Raw genomic sequence first — 23139 nt, 5'->3', positions numbered from 1 at the left:
AAAGGGATTTATTGCCAACGTCGGGAGCGAGCGTGGTTTGCACCACAGAGAACTTGCTCAAAGGGCTCACAGAAAATCAGAGGTTTTATACAAGTTTCATATGTGATTAAATGTGATAAATCATATTCATGCAATTACATCTGTCTATACGTATTAATAATGGGCAGAGCTCAGGCAGAGCTTCTCTTGGCCCTCAATGCTCAGAGGGGTTTAGGTGAGTCTGGGGTCTCTGTTCCTCTTCATCAGTTCCCAGTGTCCCCATCCTTGTCCCTCATGTTCCCACTCCATTCCTGGTGCTCTCATTCCCAGTGCGACCATCCCATTCCTGATGTCCCCATTCCCAGTCCCTGGTGTCTCCAACCTGCTGCCAATGTCCCCGTTCCCATTCCTGGTGTCCCCATTCCCAGTTCCTGCTGTCCCCAACCTGCTCCCAATGTCTCCATTGCTATTCCTGGCGTCTCCATCCCATTCCTGATGTCCCCAGCCTGCTCCAGTGTCCCCAACCTTCCCCTGGTCTTCCCATCCTGCTCCTGGTGTCCCCATCCCTTTCCCCATTGTCTCACGGTGTCCCCATTCCCATTCCTGGTAACTCCAACCTGCTCCCAATGTCCCCATTCCCATTCCTGGAGTTCCCATTCCCATTCCTGCTGTCCCTAACCTGCTCCCAGTGTCCCCATCCAAGCCCCCCTGTCCCCATTCCTATTCCTGGTTCCCACAGAGGAACTGCCGGATGCCGGAGGAGGGAGCCAGGATTTATTGCCCAAAGCAGGAGATTTTCACACCCAAATTAAAGCCTCAGGAATAATTGTGGTCCTGGGTTCCACACGGGAAAAAGCAGGAAGTTGATCCATCGGGAAGAGCCGCAGGGGGGCCGGGGTGGGTGGGAGCAGCGGGATGAGCTCTGCCAGCAGCTCCTGCCTTTCCACAGGGAGAGGGAAGGGGTGGATCCAGCTCCGGGATCGCTCAGGCTGTGATTCCTGCCGGGATGAGAGCAGGGAAAGGAGTCACCATGTCCCTGTTCCCATCCCAGGGGATGGAGCCGGCTGTGGAGCCCAGGGAAAGTAGGAACTGCGCTGGATTCCCTCCTGATCCTGCTCCGTCCATCCCACCCCAATCCCACTCCATCCATCCCACGCCAATCCCACTCCAGAATCCAGCCCTGATCCCAGTCCCCAATTGCACCTGATCCCACTCTGGAATCCTGCCCTGAGCTGGAATCCCCTTCCAATCCCGCTCCAGCCATTAGGCCCCCATTCCCCTCTGGAATCCCGGCATCCGTCCTGGGATCCCTGCCCAGAGGATCTGGATCCACACACGCTGCTGGGACTCACTGGTGGGCGCGGGGTCGTATCCATTCCCCTCCCTCTTCCCTATGGAAAGAAAGCGGGATCAGCACCCGTGGCACAGGATCCCCGGAATGCTGCCGGGCGGATCCGGGCCCCTTCCCGACCCCCATCCCGGGAGTTACCGGATCGGAGCTTCCAGACACCGACTCCCACGAGGCCGATGATGATGATGATGGCAGCGATGAGGGACACAGTGTCCTAGTTAGAACAGCTGGGACAGATTCCTCACTGGATGGGTGATGAAAACTGTGTATTCTGTGGCCTTCCATGCCATTTTCCCAGGAACTGTTGTCAGGAGAGGCCTGCGAGGTGGGGGGGATGTCCTGAGCACCCTCATACCTTTTTATGGACTGAGCATCCTCATATCCTTTTTTGGACTGAGCATCCTCATAGCCTTTTATGGAATTCCCCACTCTGAGGGAAGAACGAAGCATCCTTTTATGGAATTCCCTGCTCTGAGGGGAGGACTGGGCATTCCTGCCTGAACTGGAGAATATATAAACCTGGAGTTTCGGAACCTTTTTACCACTCGTGGGATCCAGAGGAGGACTGCAGCTCACCGCTCTCAATTAGCCTGAGACCACCATCCTCAACTGGACTGCAATCCCCACTTTTGACCAGACTGCAACAGCTCTCCCACCAGCAGGTATTTTCCTCTCCCTTTCCTTTGGACTCGGGGGGGGCCCAAGGAACAGCACTTTGTTCATGGCCCAGGGTGCTGGGTTCTACATTTGGTTTTTGTGGATTAAAACCAATTGCTTGTCTGTATAATCAGACTTATTGGGCAAGGGGGGCCCAAGAGGGCTCAAGGGGGGCCCAAGGGGGCTGGGCCAGGGGGGGAAGGGCTGCAGGGGGCAGATCCTGGAGGAGGAAACCCGCCAAAAGCGGCGGCCCAGCCGAGGGAGGAGCCGAGCGGGAGCACAAAGAAGAGCAGCCAAAAGGTCCTGGCAGTCGCTCGGCAATGGCGGGGGGGCGAGAGCGGTTTGGGGGCCCCCGTGAGAGCCGGGGGGAACCCCGGTAGCTGCGGAGTGGGGAGAGCAGAGAGGGGCGATCCCGGAGCTGGGGGACCCCCGGAATGCTGGAGGGGGGGGAGCAGAGAGGGAGCGCCGGGCCCGTTAAGCGGGGGTCCTGGAGAGGGGGAAGGCCTTGGAGTGTGGAGAGGAGGGGGGGCCTTGAGGCGGGGTGGGAGCCGAGAGCGCCAAGAGGTTTGCGAGGGTGGGAGGCGAGAGAGGAGGGCCGGCCGGCCCCGGGAGGCAGAGTGGGGAGAAGTGAGCCCTGGGACCCCCCTGGCAACACTAATGGGGACCCCAGAGAGTGGGAACCCCCCGGAGCCGCGGAACTTCTGGCAGCCCAGAGAAGGGGGACCCCCAATGCAGGCAGAAGTGCCATCAGGCCAGACAGGGGGGACCCCCCTAACCCCAGAGAGCAGAGAGAGGGAACTCCTGGGAGGGGATTTTGGGCTGAATGTTGGTGTTTTTGGGGTTTTTATGGACACAAGATGCCCGGTGAGTCCTAGAGCTAGACTTGGGCAGGAGGAACTCCCAAGGCAATGCGCTCACCCCTTGTTTTTCTCCCCATCAGGATTTCTGCTTCCCAAAGCTTGGGTGGATAGAGGAAGAGGCTGCAGGGAAGAGGAAGATGCCGCGGGCTGCCCAGGCAGGTGAGGAGGAAGTCAGTGCCCCTTTGGGTCGGTCTTTTGTCTTTTGTGGCCGTCCTGCTGGGGCCGGAGTTGGGGGGATGTCCTTGGGCTTCCCTGTGGGCCGGAGGCAAATCCCCTGCGTGTCCTTGTTGCTTCCTGCCCCAGGCCCCGAGGTGAGGCCGGAGAGCGCGGAGGACAAATCCCGGCGGCAGAGCCTGGTGGGAGAGGCCGTTTTGAAGGGCTCCCTAGCGCAGGAAGGCAGCGGGGAGGAAAAGGGCCGGAGATGCTCCCGCAGGAGGGGCTGCAAAGCCAGCCCAGGGGGCTGTGAGGAGGAAAGAGCCAGCGTGTGCCGGGAAGGCGGACGGAGCTTGAGGCGGAGCTGCGAGCTGGTGGTCCCTGAGCAGCCTCCCAGCAGGGAGAAACCCTTCAGGTGTTTGGAATGTAGGAAGAGCTTTAGCAGGAGCACCCATCTCCTCAGCCACCAGAACATCCACAGTGGGGAACGGCCCTACAAATGTGGGGAGTGTGGGAAAAGCTTCAGGCATAGCTCCACCCTCCGCACCCACCGTCGCATCCACAGTGGGGAACGGCCCTACACGTGTGGGGAGTGTGGGAAGAACTTCAATCAGAGCTCCCACCTGCTCCAACACCAGATGATCCACAGTGGGGAAAGGCCCTACATGTGTGAGGAATGTGGGAAGAGCTTCAATCAGAGCTCCCACCTGCTCCGACACCAGATCCTCCACAGTGGGGAACGGCCCTACACGTGTGGGGAATGTGGGAAGAGCTTCACTCGGATCTCCCACCTGCTCCGACACCAGATGATCCACAGTGGGGAAGGCCCTACACGTGTGCAGAGTGTGGGAAGAGCTTCAGGGACAGCTCCAGCCTTTGCAAACACCGTTGCATCCACACCAGGGAATGGCCCTACAAGTGCTTGGAATGGGGGAAGAGCTTCAGCACAAGCACCAAGCTGCTCAGCCACCAGCACATCCACACTGGGGAACAGCCCTACACGTGTAGGGAATGTGGGACAGCTCCACCCTCTACACCCACCGTCGCCTCCACATCAGGGAGAGGCCCTTCCACTGTGGGGAGTGTGGGAAGAGCTTCACGCAGAGCTCTTCCTTGACCTCCCACCAACGGACCCACCGGTAAGAGAAGCCCCGAGTGCCCCGACTGCGGGAAGAGCTTCGGCCGCTGCTCCAACTCCATCAGCCATGGGAGGACCCGCGTTGGATGATCCACAGGGACCCCCGTTGGGCACAGACCTGGTGTGCTGGTTTTAAGGTAAACCAGCAGGAGAAATGACAGTGGTGACACCTGGAATGGGATGGAACACCTGGAAAGGGAATGAGAATGCCTGGAATGGGAATGGGGGCATTAAGAATGGGATGGGGACAGTAGCAATGGGATGGGAACACCAGGAATGGAAATGGGAAGACCTGGAATGGGAATGGGGACATTGGGAGCAGACTGGGGACACTAGGAATGGGAATGGGGGCAGCAGGAATGGGAGTGGGGACACGTGGAATGGGGAGGGAACACCTGGAATGGGAATGGGAACCCCTGGAATGGAAATGGGGACACCAGGAATGGAAATGGGAACACCTGGAATTGGAATGGAGACACCTGGAATGGGAACACCTGGAATGGGAATGGAGACACCTGGAATGGAAATGGGGACACCAGGAATGGAAATGGGAACACCTGGAATTGGAACGGAGACACCTGGAATGGGAACACCAGGAATGGAAATGGGAACCCCTGGAATTGAAATGGAGACACCTGGAATGGAAATGGGGACACCAGGAATGGGAATGAGAACACCTGGAATTGGAATGGAGACACCTGGAATCGGAACACCTGGAATGGGAACACCTGGAATGGGAATGGGGACACCTGGAATGGGAATGGGGTACCTGGGCTAAGAATGGGAACATTGGGAATGGGAACATTGGGAGCAGGTTGGGGACACCAGGAATGGGAATGGGAACATCTGGGATTGTAATGGGGACACCTGGAATTAGAATAGGGAAAACAGAGGTGGGATGGGAACACCTGGAATGGGAATGGGGACAATAGGAATGGGAATGGAGACGCCTGGAATGGGAATGGGAACACCAAGAACTGGGAATGGGGAAACCAGATGTGGGATGGGAACACCAGGAATGGGAGGAGGGACAATAGGAATGGGAATGGGGACACCTAGAATGGGATGGAACACCTGGAAAGGGAATTGGAACACCTGGAATGGGAATGGGAACACCTGGAATGGGAATGGGAACTCCTGGAATGGGAATGGGGACACCTGGAATGGGATGGGGACAATAGCAATGGGATGGGAACACCTGGAACAGGAATGCAAACCCGTGGAATGGGAATGGGAACACCCGGGCCCGGGCTGTGTCCCTGGTGAAACAGGAGGCCAGGCCCAAAAGAGTTCACTAAGAAATTTGGGCCTGCTAACAAGCTCCCAACAGCCAAGACCATCTGTGCTCGTTCTGTTCTACTTACTGGAGCAAAGCTTCAGAGAATAGTACAGGAACATGTCCTAGGCCTAGAGGGGATAAATTAGAGAGACAGCAGGATCAGGGAGACATTGGAATAGGAGGAATAGGCCGGGAGCCAGGGCTTTTTCCAAGCTTCAGGGAGCGGGTCAAGAACAATGGAAGAGAAGGAAGGTCAAGCTGAGGAAGATGAGTTGAAGCCCCCAGAGCCATGGAGGAAGAGTGGAAGTCCCCTCAGGATTGAGGGCCAAGAGAAGCACCGCCCCAAGCCCCGCCTGAGCTCCACCTATACTCCACCTATTATTGATATGCAGAGATAGATGTTGGAATCACTTGAATATGCATTTAATCACAGCTGAAGATTGTACAAAAATGCTGATTTTGTGTGAAGCCTTGGAGCAAGTTTGTCCAGCGCGAGCTGGCTTGCTCCCAACGTTGAATAAACAAATACCTTGCTGCTTAAAGATAAAAAAGTCTCTGAGCAGTTTCTCGGACCGATTTTTCGGATTCAGCGCCCAGTCAGTCCCAGGATGATCCCAGTCCCTCCTGGTCTCTCCCAGTTGCTCCCAGTTTCCTCCATGTGGTCCCACTCATTCCCAGTTGCCCCCAGAAGCTTCCAGCATGATCCCAGTTGCTCACAACCACTTTCAGTCATCCCCAGTGCACTCCCAGTTGCTCCCAGTATGATCCCAATCACCTCCTGCATGATCCCACTCACTCCTGGTATGATCCCAGTATGACCCCAGTCACCCTCAGTGTGGTCTCAGTTGCTCCCAGCATGGGCCAAGCTGCTCCCACTGTGATCCCAGTATGGTCCCAGTTGCTCCCAGTTGCCCCTAGCACAGATCCAGTCACTCCAAGTACGATACCAGTCTTCCCTCCTGACAGTCCCAGTCAATCCCAGTTGCTTCTATTGTAAATCCAGTCACTCACAGTTCCTTCCAGTTGCCCCCAGCCTGGTCCTAATTCCCCTTCATGTAGTCCCAGTCACTCCCAGTACAGTCCCAGTTACCCCCACTATGGTTGCAGACACTCCCAGTATATCCCAGTAGAGCCCTCAGCATGCTCGTAGTCCTTCCCAGTCACTCCCAGATGCCCCAGTAACATTCCAGTTTCCACCAGTAGGATCCCAGTGACTCCAAGGCACTCCCACTATATCCTATGTGGCCTCCAGTTGCTCCCAGTAGCCCTCAGTGTGGTCCCAGTTGCTCCCAGTATGATCCCTGTTGCCTTAGTTCTGGTCCTGGAGGGACCCAGTGTGCTCAGATCCTGCTCCCGGGGGGTCCTGCTGGGTCCCAGTCCTGGTCCCGGTGTATCCTGGTGTCCCAGTCCATCCCAGTCCATCCCAGTCCATCCCAGTCCATCCCAGTCTGTCCCAGTCCATCCCGGTCCATCCCAGTCCGTCCCAGTCCATCCCAGTCCATCCCAGTCCATCCAGTCCCTTCCCAGCAGCCGCCGCCGTTTCCCGGGTCCTGCCCCCCCGCCCCCCAAGATGCTGACGGGGGTCGGGGCTCCGTCTTTGCCTTCGTCTCCCTGGGCCTGCCTGGAATGAAGGGGCCGCTGGGACACTGCGGGACCTCCTGAAACCAAAGGAACCCTGGGAGAATTTGGGTACTCCTGGAATCAAGGCACAATTGGGACACTGCAGGGCCCTATGGAAAAAAAGGAACCTTGTGACACTGCGGAATTCATGGAATCCAGGGGCCTTTGTGACAGGGGGGCCTCATGGAACCAAAGGAAGCCTGAGGTGTTTCAGAAGGTCATGGAATCAAGGGGCCACTGGGACACTGCAGGGCCTCTGGCAATTAAAGGAACACTGGGACACTGGGGCAGGACATCCCCCCTGCAATGGCACCAAGACAATGCCCCATTTGCAAAGGGGTCAGTGCTGAGCTGAGAGGGGGCCGGGACAAGGCAGGAGATGTTGGAACCCAGACTGGTTTGACCCCAAATGAAGCCCCTGATGGTGAGGGAACCCCTGGAGTCCAAGGACTGTCAGTCCATGGGTTTCCACCAGAAAGGGCCAGTCCCCTTTCCCAGGGGCAGGTTCTTCCAACAGAACCCTTCTTGGGGGTGTGTGGAGATTCCTGCCTTGGCTGGGGAACCCCCCAAGGTCACTGCTGGAGGTTGAGAGCAGAGATCTCCCCACGAGCGCTGCTCTGGGGGAGTTCCATCCATCTCTAATTAAGAATTCTTGCTTGTTTGCCACCTTCAGTAGAATTGCTTCAACAATTGCTTTAGTGTAGTGCCCTGTCCTATCTTATCCTGTACTACTGGTAGTTTTACTGTGTATGTTGTGTAGTAAATAATTCTGGTTTAGTCCTTTTGTCTGATCATTATTAAGAATAAGTAGTTCATTGATATAAATATATCTGCTTTTCCATCATTAAAACCTGTTGGACAAAACTGGTTCAATCCCATCTCTATAATTCCTTAAATTCAAAGCATTGGCATAACCCAAGGCTGAGATTGGATCCAGCTGCCCCCAGGCTCCTCTGGGAGCAGGAGTTTAGAAAGCCAGGGAGTCCGTTCTGCACCTCGGGACTCCAGGGCAGGACTTCTCCAATCAACTTTGTCTAAGCCTTGAACTCCCCCTGCCACAGGGGGGATGGGGGAAAGGGAGCAGGAAAGGGGAGAAAAGGTGGGAAAAAGGGGGGGTGGGACCCCTTCAGCTGAGGGGCCAAAGGAGTGGGACCCCCAAAGGGAGCACAGGGAAGCTGTGGTTTAGTGGGACAATAGGAAAGGGGTGGGAAAGAAAGGAAAAGTGTTGGGCTGAGACCCCCAAAACTGAGTGTGAGGGGTGTTGGGACCCCAAAGTTATTGGGAGGGGGGTGGGAACCCCAAACTGAGTGCAGGGGGGATGTGGGGGTTGTGGGGACCATAGGAAAGGGGTGGGAGAGGGGCTGAAAAGGGGGCTGGGACAGCAGGAAGAGGAGTCCCATGGGGGTCCCTTGGTGTCCCCATCACTTGAGCCCTGGAGCAGTTCCCTGGTGCTCTGGGGGGGTTGGATCTGCACTGGGGGGGTCCCCAACCCCCCTGTTCATCCTGGGGGGCTGATGGGGGGTTCCCCTCCACCCAACAGCCGGTGCTGCAATGGCCCCAAGGGAAAAGGTGGGAAAAGGGGGTCTGGGGTGACCCCTGAATTCCCACCCTGCTGTGGGGTATCACAGCCAGCACGGCTTCCCCAGAGGAAAGGCCTGCTGATCAAACCTGAGTTACTTTATGACATCATCACCCCCTGACTGATCAAGGGAAGCCAGTGGATGGGACCTTTTTGGGTTTCAGTGAAGCTTCTCATAGTGTCTGTGCCCAGATCCCTCTGGACAAAGTGTCCAGCCCAGAGCTGGATAAACACACCCTGTGCTGGGCCAGCAATGGGCTCCCGGGTCGGGCACAGAGGGTGGCAGTGACTGGGGGGACATCAGATGGGGGTCACTAGGGGGGTTCCCCAGGGCTCCATCTGGGCCCTGTGCTCTCCAACATCTCCATCCATGACTTGGGCACAGCACTGGAAGGGACACGGAGCAAGTTTGCAGATGACCCCAACCTGGGAGGAGCTGCTGAGTCCCTGGAGGGCAGGGAGGCCCTGCAGAGAGACCTGGACAGATGCCAGGGCTGGGAATCACCACCCATGGAAGTTCAACAGGGGCCAGTGCCGGATTCTGCCCCTGGGATGGGGCAACCCCAGATGTGGGGACAGAGTGGGAATGAGAGGCTGGAGAGCAGTGCTGGGAAAGGGCCCTGGGGGTCCTGGGGGGTGCCCACTTGGCCAGGAGTCAGCAGTGCCCTGGCAGCCAGGAGGGACAACCCTGTCCTGGGGGCATCAGGCCCAGCATGGCCGGGCCAGGGAGGGGATTGTCCCGCTCTGCTCTGCCCTGGGGCGACCTCACCTCAATATTGGGGCACTCTGGGGGGACACAATGGAAGGAAGAGATGGAACCAGTAGAGAGTGTCCAAAGGAGGCCACCAGGATGGGGAAGGCTCTGCAGGGGAAGCCTTAGGAGGAGCAGCTCAGGGCACTTGGGGTGTTCAGCTGCACAAGAGGAGACTGAGGGGAGACCTCATGGCAGTTCCAACTTCCTCAGGAGGGGCAGAGGAGGGGCAGGCCCTGAGCTCTGCTCTGGGGGGACCAAGGACAGCCCCCAGGGAATGGCCTTGAGTTGTGTCAGGGCAGGCTCAGGTTGGATGTTAGAAAGAGGTTCTTCCCCCCCAGGGTGGTTGGCACTGAACAGGCTCCCCAGGGCAGTGGGCACAGCACCAAGGCTGACAGAGCTCCAGGAGAGTTTGGATGATCCTCTGGGGCACAGGCTGTGACTCTTGGGGATGGGCCTGGGCAGGGCTGAGGGTTGGACTTGATGATCCCTCTGGGGTCCCTTCCAACTCACATATTCTTTTATTCTGGGATTCTGTAACACCCCACCTTTGCCTGCTTTGCTGCTTCTGTGAACCACGAGTTCCTTCCCTGATTGTTTCTTTCCTTTCCTTGGCTGGTTTCTCTCCATTGCAGTTGGTTACACAGATATTTTCTAGGGCACATTCTGGACAACCACTGCTGGTTCAGTTGTGTCTCAGAGCCCGAGATCAGCCTTATGGAGCCAAAGGAACCCTGGGACACTGCGGAACCTCATGGGATCAAGGGACCATCGTGACACTGCGGGACCTCATGGAATTAAAGGAACCCAGGGGCCACTGTGGAGCCTCATGGAACCAAGTTGTCAGTGTGACATGTGGGGCCTCATGGAATCAAAGGAACCCTTAGACCTTTGGTACCCTCATGGAATCCAGTGGCCTTTGTGACCCTGCGGAACCTCATGGAATCAAAGGGCCACTGTGACACTGCAAAACTTCATGGAACCAAGGGGCCATTCCAGAATCACAGAATCAACGAGGTGGGAAAAGACCTCTGAGCTCATGGAGTCCAAGCCATGACCCAACCCCACCCTGTCAACTAGACCATAGCCCTGAGAGCCACATCCAGTCTTTTCTGAAACACCTCCAGGGATGGTGACTCCACCCCCTCCCTGGGCAGTCCATTGCAACACCCAGTCACCCCTTCTGGGAAGAACTTGAGCCTCCTGTCTGACCTAAACCTCCCCTGGTGCAGCTTTCGGCTGTGCCCTCTTGTCCCACTGCTGGTTGCCTGGGAGAAGAGACCGACCCCCCCGGGTCCCCCCTCCTGTCAGGGAGTTGTAGAGAGTGAGAAGGTCCCCCCTGAGCCTCCTTCTGCCCAGGCTCAGCAAGCCCAGCTCCCTCAGCTGCTCCTCACAGCACTTGTGCTCCAGAGCCTTCAGCAGCCCCGGTGCCCTTCTCCAGACACGCTCCAGCACCTCAACATCTTCCCCAAAGTGAGGGGCCCAGAACTGGGCACAGCACTCGAGGGGTGGCCTCAGCAGGGCCGAGCCCAGGGGCAGAATCCCTGCCCTGAAGGCAGCTCCCTGCAATCAGCTCTGCTGCAGCCCTGCAGGGCCATTCTGCTCCTTGTCCTGCAGCTCCACCATTCCCTGCTCCCTGCAGCCCTGGCTCCCTCAGCCTTCCCCTGCCCAGCCAGACCCCCTTGTCTGGCAGCAAGAGAGCAGCCCTGGGCAGCCCAGGGATTGTCTGGGGCCCAGAGCTGTCTGCCACAGCCTCCAGCATCTCCTGGCTTGCCTGTACCCAGCCCTGCTGCCCTGCCAGAAGATCCCACGGTGTTTCCACTTGCAATGGAATGGGGGACCTGCTCCCAGGCTTTGCAGGCCCTTCTGTCCCTTCATCACCCACCTGATGATTCAACCAAGGCTCTGTGGGATGATTGTCAGAGTTCCTGAATCACGGGATGTGTCCACCCAAAGACATTTTCAGCATCTCTGTCCTGCCTTGAGATCAGCTTCTCCTCCAGCACAGCCCCTCAGGGGCTGCAGAGACCCCCCCGACAGCAAAGGCCTCTCCTGCCAGGGCTGCAGAGACCAACCCAGCTTTTCCCTGGCCTGGGGGGAAGCGTTTCCCCTTTCTGGGCTGTCCCATTGCCATCTGCCCCTCCAGCACGTCTCTGCTCCAGCCCAGCACTTGCACACATCGGCTCCGGGCACTCGGTGCTGCTGCTGGGAACGAGATCATTTTCTGATTCTTTTAAATTAATGGTGTTCATTAACTTGTTAGTTAATTGCTTTAGTGAATCATATCCAGAATATTCATCCTAAACAGCTAAGTCACTCTTAGCCAGCACTTAGCAAAGTTTGTCATCACCTGCTCTTGTGGGAACAGGCTTGGGAAAATTATTGCAACTCTGAGTTTTGCTAAACTAGCCCTGATCTGCTTCAGTGAACAAAGCCTGGGGAGAGAGATGGATTGCTGAAACTGGACACAAGGAATGCAGAATTTACAGACCACAAACACATTGTGCAGGAACTAGAAGAAAAAGAAGAGGTTAACAAAGACCATACAATCACAGAGGCAAAGGCACAAACTGAGGGATGCCCTCAGAGTGCAACATTCTCACCAAAGCTCCCCTCTCAGCTTCCTTTACACTGACCTCTTCCTGCAAGGACCTCCTTCCCATTCTGCTGATGCTTCTCAGGTTGTGTACCACCAGAAAAAACCCAAATGCCAAGGGATGTGCTTAGATTCACCAAAGATACAGCCCACCAGAATTAACATCTGATTCAGACTGGCAGGAAAATGCTCACCTGGCTCCTCTGCCCCCCAGTGCCCAAAGCCCACCCACCGCTTGCATCCCACCTGGAAAGAACAAGAAGACGCTCACAGAACGACCTCTGAAGAGAAGTGCCTGTCAGAACTGCAAGGAGGGATGCACAACAATCTCACGTGGGGGATATTCTCTGCTCTGCCCTGCAGACTCTTGAGCTGGGGTCAAAACACAGCCTCTCTGCTTCCCTCTCCTGAGGGACTTGTTCTTAGACATCCCTTTCCCCTCCCGGCAATTCCCAAGCCTGGACCCGGCTCACATCCCCTCTCTGCCTCAGAGCCCTCATCTTCTCTTGCAGAGAGCTGGCCCACAGCCTGCGCTGGGGCAGCATTTCCTTCCTGGGCCATTTCCAGCTGCCCCCATGGGGACACTTCCATTTTCTGGGCCAGGCCCCAGAGGCAATCCCAGCCAGTCCTGCCCCTCGTCCCCAGCCCGGCTCACTGACTCCTGGGGGCCCCTGGAAGCCAAGAGCCAAAGGCCGACCCCCCCAGAGTGCAGCCCCACCCATCTGCACTGGGGCCCCAGGGCTTCCCTTTCCCAAGCTGCCCCTGCAAAGCCTTGTCAGAGAGAAAACTGGGTGACCCGAGTCCTGGATGCTTTTAGGAAAGAGGTCTGAACATTTCTTGACTAATGGAGGGGGGTGACATTTTTTATTCTTGACCTTTCCAGTTCTCCCTTTGGGGGCAGGATGTCCTCTGGGCCAATGTTTTGTTCCCTTTGCAGTGAGTGCAGGCTCAGAGGGCTGAGCCCTCTCTGGCTGGGCTTGGCCTCTCCTGCAGAGACTCAGGCCTGGCTGGGCTGCCCCAGGCAGACGCTGCAGGAAGAAGAGCTCAGGCCGCCTGGCTCTGGTGTCCCTGGGGCTCAGCCTGTGCCCCATTGCTGTGCAGGGGCTGAGCCCCACCTCTGCCTCGGGGCCTTGGCCAAAGGGCTGGCAAGGAAGAGGCCCAGCAGCCTTGGGGCCTGCCCAGCTTTCCTCCTCCCTGGGGGCTCTCAGTCCTCCCCTGACACCGTGTGGGCCCAAGGCCTTGCTGGCTTCGGGCTCACGGCCCGCCGGCACCATCCCAGCGGCCTGACCCCCCTCCTTCCCCTCTCTCCAGCCTCTCCTGCTCTTTCTGGCAAGGGACCATCCAAGGAAAACCCCGGTTCTCAGCAATGGCACCTGTGGCACGGCTGCAAGGCTCGAGTGGGCCAGGCAAGAGCAGGAGCACCGAGAGCCTGAGGAGCCAGGAGATGCCCTGGCTGGGCATCGTGCTGCTGCGGGACGAGCTGACACCTCTGCACAGTCTCTGCCCGTCCCTGCCAGACGACTTCTGCCCAGGCTCTGGGCACGGGGACGCAGCGCTGACAGTTTTCAGCCACCACGCTGTTCCACAGAGGCTGTGATGTCACAAGGCCCTTGCCTGGCAGCCAGGAGATGGGCAAGGCAAGGCAAGGACGGAGCCTCTGAGCCACCAGCACGCTGTCCCCAAAGGCTGGGGTGGCACAGAAGCCCAGAGTCCCTGAGGTTGGCAGAGACTTGTGAGATCAACCGGCGTCCAGCCTACGCCCCATCCCCAGCACGTCAAGCAGACCACGGCACTCAGTGCCATGGCCAGTCTTTGCTTAAACACCTCCAGGGATGGTGACTCCACCACCTCCCTGGGCAGCCCATTTCAATACCTAATCCCTGTTTCTCTCCAAAAAGTCCTGCTCCTGTCCCTGACAAACAGCCCCTGACAGGCAGGTCCTCGTGTCCTCTTGTCTTATCGCCTGTTGCCTCGGAGAAGCGGCTGACCCCCACCTGGCTCCAGCCTCCTGTCAGGAAGTTGTGGATAGGGAGAAGGTCAGCCCCGAGCCTCCTCTTCTCCAGGTTGGAGAAGCCCAGCTCCCTCAGCTGCTCCTCACAGGATATGCACTGCAGACCCTTGCCCAGCTCCATTGCCCTGCTCTCCACCCACTCCAGCCCCTCAAGGTTCTCCCTGAACTGAGGGGCCCAGAGCTGGACACAGCACTCCAGGGGTGGCCTCACCAGTGCCCAGTCCAGCAGAAGCATCACTGCCCTGCTCCTGCTGCCACACTCTTTCTGATCCAGGCCAGCCTGCCCTTGGCCTTCTTGCCCACCCGGGCACCCACTGGCTCAGGTTCAGCCTCTGTCCACCAGCACCCCCAGGGCCTCTCCCACGGGGACCCTTTGCAGCTCCTCTGCCCCCGGCCTGGAGCTGCAGGGGGTTCTTGTGGCCAGAGGCCCCAAAGGCACCAAAGGCACTCTTGAACCTCATGCCCACGGGCTCGGCCCAGAGGTCCAGCCTGGCCAGGTCCCTCTGCACAGCCTTCCTGCCCTCCAGCACATCCACACTGCAAGCCAGCTTGGGGTCCTCTGACAATTTGCTCCTGGAAGACTCAATGCCCTCCTGCACATCCCCACGAAAATAGGCAACAGGACTGGACCTGTTACCCAACAAGTTCTAGTGCTTGACAAAGGAGCCCACCCAGCAGTGGGGAGAAACTGCTGGTAGGAGACTGAATGGGGGTAATAGACAATGGATGATGGACAAGTTCTGGGCCATGGCCATTTGTTAGAAAAACAAAGTAAAAGTTTAAGGTCTACCATACTTCAGTGGTCGTAGACCTGGCAGAGAAATCTATTTTTGAGACCTGGACACCAAGAAGGCAGAATTTCTAAACCACAAAGACCCTTAGAGAAACCAGAGACAAAGACAAAACTAACACAGACAGTTACTGAGGCTCTCTTTATCCAGGGAAAAGACAAGAAAAGGACAAAAATTGTGGACTAAGTATCATGCAAAGTGAGAAATCGAGAGCCAATAGAAGAGAGAATAAGAATTCCTGCAGAGAAGTGGTAAGCCAATGGACAGGAATTCCTTTGTCTGCTAACATGTAGAAATAGTTAAGAGTTTTGAGAACTGATGTACATGTGTTAGAGAGCAATTCCTGTGTCCCTTCAGTGCTGAATGAAGTAGGGTCACCTCTGGAACCCAACCAACTGCTCAGAGATTTTATTCCCCAGCTTTCACTGACAGTTTCTGGGGACCCAGATGAGACAAAGCAGCGCCGACAGGGCAGAGCAGAGGAATCGTTGGCCCTGCAGCGTGTACCAAAGGAGTTTTGAGGAGATCTTCCAATTCCCTGGTCTGGAGAGTTCACCACGCCTTCTTTTCTGGGAAAAAGAACAGGCCATGAATTTTGGGTCCTTGATTTTAAGGCCTTTTGCCTGCACATAAGGCACAGCAATGGGAAGGACGCAGCGTGAGGCTGAGAGGTTTCTGTCATGGTTTGTGGGCTTGGTGAGATTGGGCCATAATTACAGGACACCTGTAAAATCTGGGCTTTGGGAAAGGTTGGGGAGGGTTGGGAAAGGTGTTAAAAGGGTGGTTTTGCCTGAGGGGTTAAACATGGGAGTGGGTCTATCTTCCCAATTCCCAAGAGAAGAGATCCCAGAAAGCTCCCCTGCAGGTTGTGTTTTAAGGAACAGGAGAAGAGACTGAGGGTAAGGGGTTTCTTTCCTGGAGGGAAGGGCTGTCGTTCACTTGCAGGAGCCCTGAGCTGAAATTGCCAGTCTGACTGCCCAAACTGAACACAGCTGGAGATTCCTGCCAGACAAAAAAGTGCCAGGACAGAAAGCTCTTGCTGCCCATGGAGTTCCCAGGGTGGCCCCCCAACTGCATCTGAAACCTGAAGGTTCCAGGCTTTCTTTCCTGGGGGAAAGGCCGTGACATCCCAAAGAGTCCCGTGGCAGATAGGTGGGGCTGCACTGTGGGGGTGTGAGGTGTTGGTTCTTTGGTTTCCAGGGGCTATTCCAGAATGGAGAGGACAGGCTGTGACATCACAAAGGGGCCCATGGCACAGGGGTTGGGCTGCACTAGGGGCTGTGAGACATTGGTGTTTTGGTTTCCAGCAGCCATTCTGGAATGGAGGGGATAGGCCGTGACATCACAAAGGGGCCCATGGCACAGGGGTGGGGCTTCACTTTGGGGTTGTAGGGCGTTGGTTCTTTGGTTGCCAGGGCCCATTCCGGAATGGAGAGGACAGGCTGTGACACCACAAAGGAGCCCTTGGCACACGGATGGGGTTGAACTGTCACATGGTGGGGGCTTGGTTCTTTGGTTTCCAGAGGCCATTCCATAATGGGGGCCAAAGGTGGTTTTGCAGAATAAAAGGTCGAAAACGGAAATTCCGCCTCAGAATTCCCACCTGTGGCTCCTGCTCGGAGTTGGCACCTGCTCCTGAAAAAGTTTTGGGGGGGTTCCCCTCGTTATTTTAGGTGTTTGGTGCCCCAGCTGAGCGTTGTTCTGTCACCACTGCTCGCGGTGCTGAAAGGTTATTTTGCAGAATAAAAGGTCAAAAATGGAGATCTCACCCAAAACTGAGGTTGTTTTGGTCAACCAGGTCCTGCTTGGAGTCTGCACCCACTCCCCAGAGGATTTTGGGGGGTTCTCCCCATTGTTTGGGGTATATTAAATTAGTCATCAATTCACCCCAAATGGTGGGTTTGGGATATAAAAATCAGTTATTAACACAATGATTAGCACACAGTTATTAGTTCACAATTAATAATTGGTGGTTTGGGGGCATCACAAATCATTGACAATACACCCAAACTGGTTGGTTTTTTGTGTATAACAAAGCAACGATTTTAAAAAGCACCTTTCAAGCTTCAGTTTTATAAACACCCGCTCTTTATTAATGCGAAACGTTGCAAAACTGGCCCCAAAATCCGCCTTTTTCTACTTAAAACGGACACCCCCGACCCCGCTCTCGCAGTCCTCAACCAGGTCCGCACCCCGCCTTTCCCGCGCTGCCCGCGGGGGGGCGCAGTTCCCACCCAGGTCCGCCCTGAGGGCGGGGAAAGGGAGGGGGCAGAGCGTGGGGAGGAGCGTCCAATGGGAGTGAGGGGGCGCAGTTTAATCGGCCAATCAGCACGCGCCGAGGGTGAGAAGAGCGGGAGTGATGCGGAAGTAACAGGAGGGTAAGAACGGACACTAAAAGGCTCTTTTCTCACCCCAAAACTGCCCTCAAACCGTGGTCAACGCGGAAAAAGCTTGAAATAAGGCTGAAAAAAAGCGTGAAAAGAGGCTGATTTACCTCCCACCGAAATGGAGGGCCAAGAGAAGCACCGGTCTGAGCTATGCCTATTCTCCTGGTAAGTCCCTAACCAGCTCCTTATACCTGATTTTTTAGATTCACCCCGAATATTTCAGTTGCAGTGCTGGGGTGAAGCTCCCCCATCTGGTCAGAGATTTAGGTTGAAAGTCCTGGTTTGGGGTCTCCTGTTTTCCCCTTCCAGAGTTCATAGTCGTCGGGGCGGCTGCAGATCCAGTTCTTCTCCGTGTGGCACAGGGATGAGCTGATCCATCCGTCATCGAGGTACCCACAGGGCCCCCCACCCCACACCTCAAACCTGCAATGCCAACGGGACCAGAGTGAGAAAGGGAAGAAAAGAAGAAAACTCCCCCCCCCCAAAAAAATTAAGAAGAGCTGGGATTTCCCCTCCAGCAGAGAAGGGCTTTGGCTGGGGGGGGTCTCTAATTCTCTGATCAGGGTTGGGGGGCAGCGACCTCTGCCCATCCCAACCCCCCATGGAAAGCCAGGAGCTGCCTGGACACGGGGCAGGAGAAGGTGCCCATCCCAGGATGGGGCATCCCAGACTCCAGGAAATCCCTGGGGCCCACTGTAGAAGATATTGCAGAAACCTGGTTGGTAGAGAGAGGACACATTAAAGATTCTATACCGCTGGTCTCACGCTAAAGCAAGAAAACTATTAGAAGGTCACTGATTAGTGTGTTTGTGAAACTGCTTTGTTTAAGAAACTGCAAGGCTGCATTGTCTGCTGTGAAGCTGTATTGTTTAAGAAACTGCAAGGCTGCATTGTCTGCTGTGAAGCTGTATTGTTTAAGAAACTGCATACGTGATAGAAAAATTAGAGCAACAGGATGGGAAAGGTAGAGAAAGTAGCAAATAGTAAATAAAGTAACTATAGCCATGAGAAAGAGGCAGCATTTGCGCAAATATAACTTAGGTAATTAGGAGCCAATGATGAGCTTGTATTTGGAATATTAATGAGCCTAATTATTAACCTTTATAAGCATGGAGCTTACAGCAATAAAGTTGGATTAGTCATGATCAATACTGTGATCGTGTGATACTTTCCCATCGTCCGCAACAAATGGTGACCTCCGACGTGATAATTTAAAGAAACGGGGGAATCCACGGTTGGGATGGCATAGTGTCGGAGCCTTAGCAGCGAGGCTGGTCAAAAAGTCAAATTGAGGAGTGACTTGGACCTGGAACTGGTCAAAAAGTTGGCAGAATTTGCGACTTCGGACCCGGATCAAAAAGTGGGCAACTGCAACTTCGGATCCTTAAAGCGTCACTTGGGACGAGTTCCACCGTACGTGCTGCCGGACCCTGGAGGCTGCAAGAGCGCGCTAAAAATAGGTAAAAAATGGAAAGGGAAGCAGCATATAGTTTATTTTCTGAATTTTTGCAGAAAAAGGGTATTAAAGATATAGATTTAAAAAAGGAATTACCAGGATTGCTTGCTTTTGGGTATGCAAAAGGGTGTTTTATCAACCCGCATACCGTGCATTCTTTAGAAGAGTGGCGAAAGTTTGGAGATAAAATATGTGAGGCCATTCTAGAAGAGGATAAAGTTGCAAAAAAGCTGGGAAAGTTTTGGAAAGTTGTGAATGATACATTGTTACAACATGAGGCAGAGAAACGAGCTGCTGAGCAAGCTCGAGGTATGCAGCAACACAACAGAGACTGGTTCTCTATTTCCCCGACTCCCCCTGCATTTCAATCAGTTATGCTCCCAGCACAGCCGTCTGCCCCCCCTCCTAATGAAAATACGGCTCCCCCTTCTGCAACCCCTCCTGACCCTCCTGCCCCTGCAGAACCTTTAAGCAATAACGCTGATCCATTGCTGGAGCCACCAGCACCCCCTCCTCCTGCTTTAGATGCTGTGATGCCTGTCCCTGGGGCAAGCACTGACCCGGCGGGGGCCATAGCCAAGGAGAGGAGAGATACATGGGCAGCGATTGCTAAACATTGCCTGTCAGAAGAATTGCAGGGGGCAGAGGGCATGGCATTTCCAGTTATTTATAATCAAATGCCAGGGGGAGGGCTAAATGCCACTATAACTCCATTAGATTGGAAACTTTTGGCACAACTGCGGAGCACTGTAAGTGAATTTGGTTTGCATGGAGAACCTGTTAAACAAATGTTAGATTATTTCTGGGCTACTCAACTTTTACTACCCTCAGATCTCCGTTCCATTTCGAGAATGATACTTACAGAACATCAGCAACTTTTGTTTAATGCTTATTGGCAAGCATATGTTAATGAAAGTGTTGCTGTGATCAGGCAACCGGGGGATCCTTTACACGGCGTTACAGCAGACGAACTAATGGGAACAGGTCCATATTCACGAACCGAAGCACAAGTACACATTGGGGCAGATAAAATTAGAGAAGCCATGGACCTTGTAAGGAAAGCATTAAATAGGGTCAAGGAGCCAGGAGGAGTGCCATTATATATGAGCTTAAAACAGGGAAGGAATGAATCTTTTGGTGAATATGTTGACAAGTTAACAGCTGCTATCACAAAAGCTGGGGTCCCAGATTATATGAAGGGAACCATGCTAAAGCAGTGTGTTTTGCAAAATGCTAACTCAATGGTTAAACAAGTAATAAATACATTGGGTCCTTATTGGACTATAGAAGAATTATTAGACAAAGTATTGCAAATACCAACAGGAGAGAATGCATTTTTAGTCAATGCTATTCAGGATTTTACTAAAGGGCTTAAAGAACAGACTCAGGACTTAGTTAAGGAGCTTAAAGAACAGGCTCAAAATTCCCAAATTCAAGTGTTAGCAGCTCTTGCACCCCTCCAGGGAAAGGCTAATAACTCCACAGATGGAAAAACTCGATCAAAGTGTTATCGATGCAGAGCTACTGGACACTTCAGAAGGGAGTGCCGAGCAACAGGAATTTGGTGCCAGCAGTGTCAGAACTCCACCCACAACACTTCTGTTTGTCGGAGCCGTTCGGGAAACTCACGGCGGAGCGCGAGATACAGCAGTGGCCGCGCCAAGACACAAATCGTCGCTGCAGCACAGATAACCCCAGCCAGCAACTTTTCACCGAACAATCCATTCCACGGACAGGAGAACAGCTGCAACCTGCTACAACCACAGCCTCAGCCAATGCTTTCGGATTACAACCTGCCACAGCCGGCAGCCTCGGATTGGATTTGGCAACAGCAGTAGAAGTTACTTTGTTATCCACCCAACCTCAAAAGATTCCCACCGGGATTTATGGACCTTTAATAATAAACAAACAAGTGTTTGGTGCACTGCTGATAGGAAGATCATCAGCTAGTCTTGCTGGATTATTTGTGCTGCCTGGATTAATTGATGCTGACTACACTGGACAGATAATGGTTATGGCATATACTATTTTTCCACCTTTAAGGATTCCTAAAGGACAACGTATTGCTCAATTAATACCCCTGCCACAGTTAGCAAAACCTTTAACCAACGACCGACAACTGATGCAACGTGGAGATCGTGGATTTGGTTCTACAAGGGGACTTACCTTACTGACACTGGATTTAAGTGAGAGGCCAAAACATAAAGTTACAATTATATGGAAAGATCAAACAAAAACACTGGATGCTTTACTAGATTCAGGAGCTGATTCCAGTATAATAGCTCCTCATTGTTGGCCTAGACACTGGCCTCTGCAACCTGCTACTACAACTGTGACTGGCATTGGGGGTGCCTCAATTGCTATGCGGACTCCTACTGTGAACATCGAGGTGGAAGGTCGTGTGGCCAGTGCTGTCCTGTCTGTTGTGCAGCTTCCACCAACAGTACAATGCTTAATCGGGAGAGATGTTTTGACACAAATTGGGATGAAACTCTCCAATGATTACCCTTTGGGGGAATAGCCATTGCTTGGTCTTTCCCAATTCCTATTACTTGGATTGTTGATACTCCAGTATGGGTTAAGCAATGGCCTTTAAAACGGGAAAGCTTGGAAGCTGCTCATGAATTAATACAAGAACAAATTGATCAAGGACACTTAAAACTTTCTACTAGTCCCTGGAATACACCTATATTTGTAATAAAGAAAAAGTCTGGAAAATATCGATTATTGCATGATCTAAGAGCAGTTAACTCACAAATGGAAGCCATGGGGGCTTTACAGCCTGGACTACCAAATCCTGCAATGCTTCCCATGGATTGGTCCTTACTGATTGTAGACTTAAAGGATTGTTTCTTTACAATTCAATTGCACCCTCGGGATACTAAACGTTTTGCTTTTACATTACCTGCTATTAACAGAGAAAGACCTGACCAACGATTTGAATGGACAGTATTACCACAAGGGATGAGGAACAGTCCAACTTTGTGTCAGCTATATGTGGATACTGCCTTACAAGCCTTGCGAAGAAGATGGCCTGACTGCATAATCTATCACTATATGGATGATATATTGTTTTGCCAGCCTGAGGAGTTTGTACCCGAACAAATACAAATAATTCGCAGACATTTAGAACAATATAAGTTAATAATAGCAGATGAGAAAATTCAAACGACAGAACCATGGAGATATTTGGGGTGGACTATCTCTCGACATGCCGTTATCCCACAGAAATTGGTATTTCAATCAAAATTACGCACTGTGAATGATGCACAAAAACTTCTTGGGGATTTACAGTGGTTACGCCCTGTTGTGGGAATCCCTGCTGACCTTTTAGCTGAATTGCGACCCCTATTAAAAGGAACAGACCCAACAACCAAAATTACTGTCACAAAGCACCGACAACTCATACTCCAACAAATTTTAGATTGTGTCACTCAGGGCCGTGTTCGGAGAAGACAATGGGAATTACCTTTAGAACTTACCTTTTGGGCTGACAAACGATACATTTTGGGTGCTATTACACAATCACAAACAGAAACGGGGGAGGATATAGGGGTTTTAGAATGGTTATCAACTAGCATACAACAGCCTAAAACACTTTTACAAAAAATTGAAATGTTGGCAGCCCTGATAAAAAAGGGTCGAGAGCGTGTGTTACAAATTGATGCTCAAGAGCCTGCACGTATACGATTACCAATGCAGAAAAATGATCTTGATTGGTACCTATGTACTAATGAGGGTCTTCAAGAAGCATTATTAGGACTGACATGTCCCATAATTACCAGTAGACTGCACAATGTCCCTACAGCATGGATTGGTTCTTGGCAATGGATACTGAAACCTAAAAAACAGGAACAACCAATTCCACATGCACGAACAGTTTACACAGACGCTGGCAAAAAATCTCACACTGCTGCCCTAACCTGGTTAGAGAAAGGAGAATGGAAGCATGAAATTTTAACAGGAGAACCTACAGATTCATTACAAACTTTAGAGTTGTTAGCAGTGGTCAGAGCACTAGCTAGCATGGATAGACCCCTTAATATTGTTACTGACTCATTCTATGTAGCAGGAGTAGTTAATCGGATAGAAGGGGCCCTAATTAAAGAAGTCCCGAATAAGAGGCTCTTTCAGTTATTTTGTCAATTATGGTTGGCAGTAACAAACAGAGATCATGACTCTGATGAAATAAGACATGCTGTTTTACAAAACAGAGCAGCCATAGATTTTCTATTGCTGGCTCAGGGGCATGGATGTGAAGAATTTGAAGGCATGTGTTGTATGAATCTCTCTGATCACTCTCAGTCCATCTACCAGAAACTCAGAGAAATGCAAAGTCACCTGAATGACTTTGAAGTTCAAAAAGATCCCATTAGGGGATGGCTAGCAAAATTAGGTTTAGGACCATGGCTTGCGGAGATCACTAAACAAGCAATTTCGCTTTTACTAATACTGCTAGCTGCTTTATGCATTGTTCCTTGTGCTTTTAAATGCATTCAAAACATGCTAACAAAGGCAAAGAGTGACGTGT

At 53.3% G+C, this 23139-nt stretch overlaps 1 protein-coding gene, 1 long non-coding RNA gene and 1 pseudogene across 2 annotated transcripts in view; 1 reads left to right on the top strand and 2 right to left on the bottom strand.

Annotated features, from left to right (window-relative positions):
• Window positions 1–23139, top strand: part of LOC135404791 (class I histocompatibility antigen, F10 alpha chain-like) — a 197754-nt gene that overhangs the window by 40199 nt on the left and 134416 nt on the right. The gene's annotated exons all lie outside the window — the stretch shown is intronic.
• LOC135404414 (zinc finger protein OZF-like) overlaps window positions 1–23139 on the bottom strand; it is a 98727-nt pseudogene that overhangs the window by 8508 nt on the left and 67080 nt on the right.
• LOC135404510 (uncharacterized) lies at window positions 732–1430 on the bottom strand. Its single transcript, XR_010425701.1, has 2 exons — window positions 1332–1430; window positions 732–977 (listed from the first exon to the last, which is right to left on the bottom strand). It is a non-coding gene; the product is annotated as an uncharacterized LOC135404510 (long non-coding RNA).

The sequence above is a fragment of the Pseudopipra pipra genome, chromosome W (genome assembly GCF_036250125.1).
Source record: "Pseudopipra pipra isolate bDixPip1 chromosome W, bDixPip1.hap1, whole genome shotgun sequence".
NCBI classification, from domain to species: domain Eukaryota; kingdom Metazoa; phylum Chordata; class Aves; order Passeriformes; family Pipridae; genus Pseudopipra; species Pseudopipra pipra.
This window is presented reverse-complemented; position numbering and strand designations above follow the sequence as displayed.